The 10,000-nt window shown below is 52.3% G+C and overlaps 1 long non-coding RNA gene across 2 annotated transcripts in view; it reads left to right on the plus strand.

Annotated features, from left to right (window-relative positions):
- The first annotated feature begins 5,207 nt into the window (after nt 1-5,207).
- LOC121826183 (uncharacterized) overlaps nt 5,208-10,000 on the plus strand; it is a 195,285-nt gene continuing 190,492 nt past the window's right edge. The window contains exons 1-3 of one of the 2 annotated variants that reach the window (XR_013043526.1): nt 5,208-5,222; nt 5,419-6,168; nt 6,313-6,462. This is a non-coding gene — a long non-coding RNA (uncharacterized LOC121826183). Of the gene's footprint in view, nt 5,223-5,418; nt 6,169-6,312; nt 6,463-10,000 lie in introns of those variants that run through there. The other variant, XR_013043527.1, reaches the window with a different exon arrangement.

The raw sequence follows: 10,000 nt of genomic DNA on the forward strand, positions 1-10,000 counted from the left end.
TGCCATTCTCCTGAAAGCGTCTATGTTGGTGAGCTCAACAACCGTGCTGTAGGTTGAGGGCAGTTTCTGAAAAGTTTAGAACTGTGCCCCCCCCCCCCCCACACACACACACATAGGAATGTACAATGTACAATAAAGCAAGAGAAGAAGAAATTAAAAACAGACAGAGAGAAAAACTTTCCCAGAGTTACAGAAATAAAAGGAAGCTTGGTGTGGTGGGGGCATGCCTTGAATCCCATCATTCAGAAGACAGAGGCAGTTCGACCTCTGTGAAGTGGAGGCAGGTCTGATTTCCCAGGCTATGTATGTAGACAGGCCCCTGTCCCAACTAATTCATTGAATAGAAAATATACAAAACTTGGAGGAACCAAGCAAACAAAGGAAGGCAGTGCTTATGCGTTTGAAAATGACCCCCACGTTGGACATGAGGATAGAAGCCAGTCTGGAAGCCTCATAACATCCCCAGCCCTGTTTGCTTGCTTGCTTGCTTGCTTGCTTGCTTTTGTTAGTCTGTCCTGGAACTAGCTCTGTAGACCAGGCTGACCTTCAAATCACAGAGATCATGCTTTCCTCCGCATCATACAATTTCCTCCATAGCATCCAAAGCCTCTGGCCTCCATATTTAAATTAAAATAATTAACTAACCTGGCATTGATAAAGACAAAAATGAATAAAAGCAAAGGGAATCTGGCCTGGGGATGAGATGAAGCTACAGATGTTGGTTTGGGAACCTGAGCTAGTCTAGGGTTCTGATCTCAGCAGTGTGTGTGTACATAGAATACAGATCAGATACAAGTTCCGGTGGCGTTGGGAGTTGGGGTAGTATGATAAACAGCCCAAATGTTGATGGCAATGATGCTTGCTTGCTTTTGTTAGTTTTTGTTTGTTTGTTTAGTTTTTCAAGACAGTCTTTCTTTCTTTCTTTCTTTCTTTCTTTCTTTCTTTCTTTCTTTCTTTCTTTCTTTCTTTCTTTCTTTCTTTCTTCTTCCTTCCTTCCTTCCTTCCTTCCTTCCTTCCTTCCTTCCTTCCTTCCTTCCTCTGTAATATGTACAGATCTGCCTGCCACTGCCTACCAAGTTTTCTTTTTAAACAAAAGCCACTACTGATTCAGGCCTGGAGCCATGGCATTTCTGGAATTTCCGGGAATCACATGTTAGGATCTGGCGCCCTCTTCTGATGACAGGTTGTACATTCAGATAGAGTGCTCATAGACATAAAATAAATAACATACGTGTTTTTATTATTTTTTGAGACAGGGTTTCTCTGTGTCGTCTCGGCTGTCCTGCAACTCACTCTGTAGATTCACTTGCCTCTGCCTCCCAAGTGCTCGGATTCAAGGTGTGCAACAGCACCACCAGGCCGTCAATCATTGTTTTTTAAAGACTCAAATGAATCAGAGGGCAGTGACCTGCCATTTCCACTTAAAGATAAGTTTTCTCCTCCAGTTTTAAGATAGTTCAGTGATCATGAAAGACAGAGACAGGACCCTGAGGGCACATCTAATGAGTAGTAGAGAGAATCCTATTTGACGACAGTTTACAGGAGCTTTTCATTAGCCCGAAGCTGCAGGGGAAAAAAAAAAAAAAAAAAAACATGAAAATTTCCAACCCACACACAGGGGTGGTGGGATCGCGGCCTGACTGCCCTCTTTCCAGCTAGCTGCTGAGTGCTGGGATTACAGGAAGGGGGTAGCACACCCAGCTCATACAGTACTGAGAGGATGGAGCCCAGGGCTTCCCCTTCCACTCATAAGTCAGATCCCCATTACTGCTGTCCCTTGCTGTTTGTTTTATTCCAAGTTAATTATAATTAACTTTTAAAATTCTACCTTTTTTCTCCCTGTCTCCCTCGCTCCTTCCTTCCTTTCTCTCAATCTTCTTTCTTTCTTTCTCTCTTTCTTTCTTTCTTTCTTTCTTTCTTTCTTTCTTTCTTTCTTTCTTTCTTTCTTCTCTTCTTTCTTGATTTTTCCTGCCCACTCCAATTCCTCTGGCCTCTCTAGGCACCTGTACTCATGTGAGTGAATCTACACACATACACCAGTGGAAATAATAAAAATTATAACGAACACTTAACATGGCATTAAAAAAAAACGTAAATAGAGCCGGGCGTTGGTGGCGCACGCCTTTAATCCCAGCACTCGGGAGGCAGAGGCAGGCGGATCTTTGTGAGTTCGAGGCCAGCCTGGGCTACCAAGTGAGTTCCAGGAAAGGCGCAAAGCTACACAGAGAAACCCTGTCTCGAAAAACCAAAAAAAAAAAAAAAAACGTAAATAAAAGGAACCGAAAACAAAACAGGGCTAGGGATGGGATGCACCAGCTAGTGGTGTTGGGTCCTCAGCAGTGTAAAAACTGTGGTGTTCCCACAACACACAGACAGAACAAAGCCATTTCTGGTGGTTGTTGTAGGGTGGGGGTAGGATGAGAAGAGAAGTCTAGGTACTGACTAAAAGTTTGTCTCTCTTTCTTCAATTCCCCCCCCCCCCAGGGTTTCTTGGTATAGACCTGCCTATCCTAGAACTCACTCTGTAGCCCAGGTGGGCCTCCAACTCTCAGCCTTAGCCGCCTCCAGATTGCTGAGAACATAGGTCTGAGTGATCCCCTGTGGCTAAGATTTGGGGTTTCTGTTTTTGTCCATTTATTCTTTGGTAGATGGGACCCAGATCAAATAATAGCAGAAACAAATGTGGGAATCAGTTGTTGCTCTGCCTTATGGTGTCTGTGCTCTGTGACCTTTTTTTTTTTTTCTTTTTTCTTTACCGTGTCTGTAACTCCACATTTCTTTTCTGTGTCTCTGGTGTCCCCCGAACACCCCCCCCCCCACACACACACACAGCAAACTAAACTTTTATGGTACTTTTCTTTTCACATGGAGAGCTCTTCACAATTCTGCACATGCAAATTGGTTTTAAATTTTGGCCCTCCAGAGGCTAGGAAATACAGAGAGAACAAAATGGACCTTGAAAAGTATGTCACATGGTGGGTTCCATCTTGGTGAGGTCACCAGACAAGATGGCTTCCATCCTCATGACTGCTTCCATTTTGGTGAGGTCAATAGCCATGCTGTTGGCTAACCACAGCTACTGAAAAGTTTTGAACTGTGAACCCCCACCAAACATACACGCGCGCGCACACACGCGCGCACACACACACACACACACACACACACACACACGGACACACGGACACACGGACCACACGGACACATAAATTTTGAAATTAAACCGAATGTACAATCAAGTAACAGAATAAATAAGAAATTAAAAGCAGACACATAGAGAAAAAAATGTTCCTCGAGTTACAGAAATAGAAGGAAGCCCAGTGTGGTGGTGCACGCCTTTAATCCTGTCATTGAGGAAACAGAGGTAGGTGCACGCCTTTAATCCCAGCACTAGGGAAGCAGAGGCAGCTGAGCTGGATCTCTCTGAATTGAAATTTGGCCTTGCACACAGAAAGAATTTCCTGACAGTTAAGTGAGTTCTACACATTGAGAAACACAGTCTCAAATAAAATAAAATAAAACAAAACAAAATAAAATATAGAAGAGGCCTGAGTTGTTGCGGCTGGAGAGATGTCCTAGCGGTTAAGAGCACTCACTGACTGTTCTTCCAGAGGACCCGGGTTCAATCCCCAGTACCCACATGGCAGCTCACAACTGTCTGTAACTCCAGTTCCAGGGGACGCTTACACAGACATCCACACAGGCAAAACACCAATGCACATAAAATAAGAATACATCAATTACTTAAAAAGGAGTTTTAATGACTTCCCTCACCAGCATTTCTGTCCTGTCTGTTGCTTTCGTCTGATCCCATCCCAGGTGAATTCTATTTGTGTTGATGTCTATTTATTTAATTTAAACTTTTTTTTTTTTCCTTCGAGACAGTGCTTTTTTGTGTAGCAGCTCTTGCTGTCCTGGAACTAGCTCTGTAGGCCAGGCTGGCCTCCAACTTCCATAGATCAGACTGCCTATTAACATGACCACTGCAGTGTGTGTGTGTGTGTGTGTGTGTGTGTGTCTGGCTGGCTGGCTGGCTGGCTGGGTACAGGTTTATGATTTCCAAAGCTGATTTCAGTGATCAATAAAGACAGAGACAGGACACCGAGGTCTTTTTCGGGAAAAACAAAACAACAACAAACAAAACGAACAAACCCAAAACCAAACACCAAACAGAATACTTCCACATTTCTTATCTCTTCGCGCCGCCCCCTGCCCCCCCCCCTCCGGCGAGGAAGGTAAACCTTTGTGAAACTTTTCTTTTCATGTAGACAGTACTGTCTGGATTGGGAGAGGCTCTTCACAATTCTGCACATACAAGTGCACATTCCACATGCAAATTGTTATTGAAAAGTTTTGAACTGGGACCTCACCCAACCCCCACTCCCACAGACACACAGGCACATCCAGAGACACTTAAAATTTGAAGTTAAACTAAATATACAATAAAGTAACAGAATAAGTAAGTAAGTAAACAAACAAATAAATAAATAAACAGACTCAGAGGGGAAAAAATGTTCTCAGAGTTCCAGAAATAAAAGGAAGCCTGGTGTGGTTGGTGCAAGTCTTTTAATCCCATCATTCAGGAGACAGAGGCAGGTCTCATCTAGGTAGTGACTTCCAGGCTATATGTAGAGAGGCCTCTGTCTGTCTCAGTCATTAAATGAATCCAAAATATTTAAAACTTGGAGGAGTCAAACACACAAAGGAAGGCAGTGCTGGGGGCCTGGCTCATGGGGGGGGGGGGCGGCGGGGAGAGCCCTGGCCTAGGTGCCCAAAGCCCTGGGCTCCATCCTCTGGTCTGGGTTATGTGAAAAATTCTGTGTTTAAACTAGGTAGTCAGGCCGGGCAGTGGTGGCGCACTCGGGAGGCAGAGGCAGGCGGATCTCTGTGAGTTCGAGGATAGCCTGGACTACCAAGTGAGTCCCAGGAAAGGCGCAAAGCTACACAGAGAAACCCTGTCTCGGAAAACAAACAAACAAACAAACAAACAAACAACAACAACAACAAAAAAGGTTGACAGCCTGGTGGTGTTGTTGCACACCTCGAATCCGAGCACCTGGGAGGCAGAGGCAGGTGAATCTACAGAGTGAGTTGCAGGACATCCAAGACTACACAGAGAAACCCTGTCTCGAAAAACCAAAAATAAATAAATAAAAAATAAAAAAAAAAATAAAAATAAAAATAGGTAGGCAGTTAGGTAGGTAGGCGGGTAGGTAGGTAGTTAGGTAGGCAGGCAGGCAGACAGACAGACAGACAGACAGAACAAATAAATGCAATCAACTTTGAAAAACAAACATAGAATAAGGGAAAACAGAAGGCAGTTCAAGGGCAGCGTGGGTATGTGAGAAACCCTGCGTTTAAAATAATAGCTAGCTAGGTAGGTAGGCGGGTAGGTAGGTAGTTAGGTAGGTAGGCAGGCAGGCAGGCAGGCAGGCAGGCAGGCAGACAGACAGACAGACAGAACAAATAAATGCAATCAACTTTGAAAAACAAACATAGAATAAGGGCAAACAGAAGGCAGTTCAAGGGCAGCGTGGGTATGTGAGAAACCCTGCGTTTAAAATAATAGCTAGAAGCCAGTTCAAGGGCAGCCTGGGTTACGTGAAAGATCCTGCGTGTATATATATATATATATAATTCTGAATCAAACGAAAAGACTTAAAACAAAGCACTGTGACAATGTATTATCTCTGGAAAGAAAATACAAGTGCTGTTTTAATTTTTGCTCTAACTCGGTATTTAGTTTGAGAACTGGGGGTGGGAGTGGGCGGTGGCGGTGGCGGCAAGGAACACCACGACAAAAACCAAACCCCAAGCAGGCGGTGAAATGTCTTTAAAAGGACATCCATCTAAAATGGCAGGCACACGGAACTGCCCTCGCCGGCCGCCTGCCTGCCTGCCTGCCTGCCTCCCTTCCTCCCACCGAGTTTGGATGCCACCATCCCATAGTTGTGCTAGCCAGCCCCTCGCCCGCCCCACATACTCCGAGGAGTAACGGATCGATCGGTCAGTCACACTCTCTGTTTTAGAGAGCGATTCGCCTGTTTTTCACAGCTTCCTGTCATACTTTCGTTTTCGTATCCTGAGGGGGTCTGCCTGACTGTAGGCCGCGTTCGCTATGTCCCGGCGCGACCACGGCCAGCCAGCGTTTTTAACCACTCGGGAGAGGCGGTGAGTGCCCTGTCCTGTCACCCACGGCGGGGGGGGGGGGGGGGGGGGGCGGCGGCATGATCATGGGAGGACCCTCCGGAGCGCCGGAGTGCTTGAGACGCGCGAGCGAGCGAGCGAGCGAGCGATCTGTGTTGTTTCCTTGAGGATGGAGACGGTTGTCGGGGGACACCTAGCGGTGGCAGTTATGCACGACGCTCCTGGTCCTCGGTCGCTGACAACAAGGGCAACGACGTGCCTGTCTTTAGCCGGGCGGAGTGACGATAGTCCCGGCAAGCGGGCGGATGTGTCCCGGAGGTTGGTGTCCTGCTTGGGAACGGTCTCTTTGTAGGAGGTTGTACCAGAGGACTAAGGCGGGAGTATGCGTGCTCCCTGGGCCAAATGAGAGACGCGGTATGGAGGGTGGAAGGCAACTTGAGCGGGTCGACCAGAAGGCTCAGGTCCTTCACGAATCACCGATAGGTGTCGGGTCCACCCAGGCCTTTTTCTGCACGAGCCCCGGGTCCTCGGCGGCGGGCCTCGGCGTCCCGAAGCCGAGAGCGGGCGCCTGCTCCGGCCTCCCCGCCGGCCCTCTCCCGGGCCCCGTGGTCTCTCGGAGCTTTTTGTTTTCTCGTTGCTCCTGCACGAGCCCCGGGTCCCCGGCGGCGGGCCTCGGCGTCCCGAGGCCGAGAGCGGGCGCCTGCCCCGGCCTCCGCGCCGGCCCTGCCCGGGCCCCGTGGTGTCTCGGAGCCTTTTATTTTTTATTTCTGCACGAGCCCCCCCGGGTCCCCGGCGGCGGGCCTCGGCGTCCCGAGGCCGAGAGCATGCGCCTGTCCCGGCCTCCCCGCCGGTCCTGCCCGGGCCCCGTGGTGTCTCGGAGCTTTTTATTTTTTTAAATTTCTGCACGAGCTCCTGGGTCCCCGGCGGCGGGCCTCGGCGTCTCGAAGCCGAGAGCGGGCGCCTGCTCCGGCCTCCCCGCCGGCCCTCTCCCGGGCCCCGTGGTCTCTCGGAGCTTTTTGTTTTCTCGTTGCTCCTGCACGAGCCCCGGGTCCCCGGCGGCGGGCCTCGGCGTCCCGAGGCCGAGAGCATGCGCCTGTCCCGGCCTCCCCGCCGGTCCTGCCCGGGCCCCATGGTGTCTCGGAGCTTTTTATTTTTTTAAATTTCTGCACGAGCTCCTGGGTCCCCGGCGGCGGGCCTCGGCGTCCCGAGGCCGAGAGCATGCGCCTGTCCCGGCCTCCCCGCCGGTCCTGCCCGGGCCCCGTGGTGTCTCGGAGCTTTTTATTTTTTTAAATTTCTGCACGAGCTCCTGGGTCCCCGGCGGCGGGCCTCGGCGGTCCCGGCTTTCCTGCCCGTCGATCCTCGGTTTACTTTGTAGAGTTTCGCTCCCCCCCCCCCCCTTTGGTTGCCTCTCTCCACGTGCGGGCTGATCTCGGGTTCCTTGGCCGGGAGGGTGCGGGGTGCCCGGCTTTTCCAGCATGTCCATCTCGCTCTCTTGGTCCTCTTACGGTTATGAGGTCGACCAGTTGTTCCTTTGAGGTTCGGTTCTCTTTGTTCATGGGGACATTTTTGGGACGTTTCGCCCGGCTTGACTTCCAGAAGTTCCCTTGTGGCCTGTGAATTACTCCCCTGCACGTGTTGTCATTGTCACTCGTTGCGATCTGCCCTTATTGTACCTGCAGATAGGTACTGACACGCTGTCCTTTAAGTGGGTGACATTAAAGGACTATGGTTTCTGAGGTTGCCGTTTCCTCCGAGGCTGTCGGGTATTCCCGTCCACCCCCTCAGCCTCTGCTCTTGGGTCAAGGCAGCACCTCGAGCCCGGCCCCGCGCGTGCTTCCCGTCCTTTGGCGGCGCTGTGTGCCTCTTTCTTTGGGCGGCCCTTTTGTGGCTGGCTGGCTGCGTCGCGTGTCAGGTGTTCCCGCTTCGTGGTTGTTGTCGCCCGTCTTTTTACCGTGCCAGTGGGGGATGGCCGAGGGCTCCTGTGGAGAGGCGCTGTGTTTTGGGCCTGTGCCCCTGCCCCTCTCCCGCTGTGTCTCCCTGGCCATTACCGGTTTTTTATTTTCCGCCCATCGGCCCGTGGCGCTCCCGAGACTCTCCGCTGGCCAGGCCGGGTCGCGCCGCGTTTTTTTCGGCCCCCTCTCCTTGCCTCGTGCCTCCCGAGTGCACCTGCGGGGCGTTGCTCCTTATTTTGAGGCAGAGAAGGGATTTTTTTTTTTTTCTCTCCCGTTTTTTTCTTTTTCTTTCTTTCGGGTCTTTGGAGCTCCCGAGCCTCCATTGGGTTCCCCGGTTTTTTTTTTTTTTTTTTTTTTTTTTTTTTCCTTCTCTCCTTCCCCTCTTCTCTCTCGCGGTGTGGTTCTCGCGCTCTCGCTTGGTTTACTCCCGACTTGGCTTCTCTACTCGCGTGGAGGTGCCCTTTTTTTTTTTTTCCCTCTGGATCGATGTGGTGCTCTCGTGCTGTCTTCGGGCCGGAGCCTAAGCCGCGCCAGGCGAGGGACGGACATTCATGGCGAATGGCGGCCGCTCTTCTCGTTCTGCCAGCGGGCCCCTCGTCTCTCCTCCCCACCCTCGGGGGTGGTGTGTGGAAGGCAGGGGTGCGGTTATCCGGTCTGAGCCCTATCTGGCCCCCGCACTTCCCGCTGTGGTTCGTGGGGTTTCCTGTGACGCGTCAGGTGCTCTGTCGCCCTTGATGCGGTTCACTCTGCCCGGTGTGGTTTGTTCGGCCCTCTTCCTCTGACTTGGGGGAAGGGGTTTGACCGATCTGCCGCGTCGCATGCCCTTCCCGACCGGTGTGTGCGCGTGCCTCGCTCGCGGTCGTCGCGGTGCTCCTGGAGCGTTCCAGGCTGACCCTCAAAGGTGCCCGTTTCTGAGTGGCGGCGTCGTTTCCCGTTCCCCGGCGCGCCTCCTGTGCTCGGTCTGGCTGCAGTAGCGGTGCGTGTTTTTGTTCCCGGTTCGTTGGCGGCGGGTCCGTGCCTCCTCTGGAGGCGGGAGGTCGAGAGACCCCGAAGGGGGGATTAGCGGTAAGAGAGGCTCTGCGGCGTTACCCATCTCCCGAGAAGGGGGGACGCTTGCTTTGTCGAGCCACCCACCCGCGCTGCTGTAACTTAACTGCCTTCTCCCGTAGGCTCTGCGTTGGTGCTGGTGTGGAGCGTTGGCGGGGCCGGCCTTGTTTAGCTTTACCCCCTTTAGAGGGGGTAAGTCTGTAAGGACTCCCCGTCGTTGCCACCCGGCGGGTGCTCGAGAGGCCTGGCTCTCGGGGGGTGTGCCCGTTTTTTAATCTCGGCCCGGGCTCCCCTGTCCGCGAACGCTCAAGGTGTTTGTGACCTGGAAAGGAAAAAAAAAAAAAAAAAAAAGCCTTTACCGATACCGCAGACCTCCCCACGCCCGCCCGCCGTCTTTCCCGTTCCTCTCTGGCGGTCGGGCGTGCACGTCGTTGCCTGCACGCGCGCCGCTCTCGGCCGCCGCGGCTTGGAGGCCCCGTCGGGCTGGGTCCGTCCCGCCCTCATTGAGAAAAGTCTCTTCTCTAGCGATCCGAGGAAGGGGCGTGCTCTCGCGGTCTCGTTGGGGTTCTCTCCCGCACGGTCCCCCTCGACCGCCCGCCCGCCCCGACCGCCCGATGCGCGTAGCTTTGGCCGGGTGTCCCCCTACGCCCGTCTCCGGGGGAACCCGAGTGTTTGTGCTCCTTTGGCCTAACGCGGCCCGCGCCTCCTCGCTCCGAGTCCGAGGGGGGATCACGCGGGGCAAGAGCCATGGTCATGCCGGCGTGTTTGGAGCCCGGGGATTTCTCGTGGTTTTGTGGAGGGTCGCCGCGGGATGACGTGGAACGGAAGGGGTGTGGGGCTGTGTGTGGTAGGTGGGC

The sequence above is a fragment of the Peromyscus maniculatus genome, chromosome 11 (genome assembly GCF_049852395.1).
Source record: "Peromyscus maniculatus bairdii isolate BWxNUB_F1_BW_parent chromosome 11, HU_Pman_BW_mat_3.1, whole genome shotgun sequence".
NCBI classification, from domain to species: domain Eukaryota; kingdom Metazoa; phylum Chordata; class Mammalia; order Rodentia; family Cricetidae; genus Peromyscus; species Peromyscus maniculatus.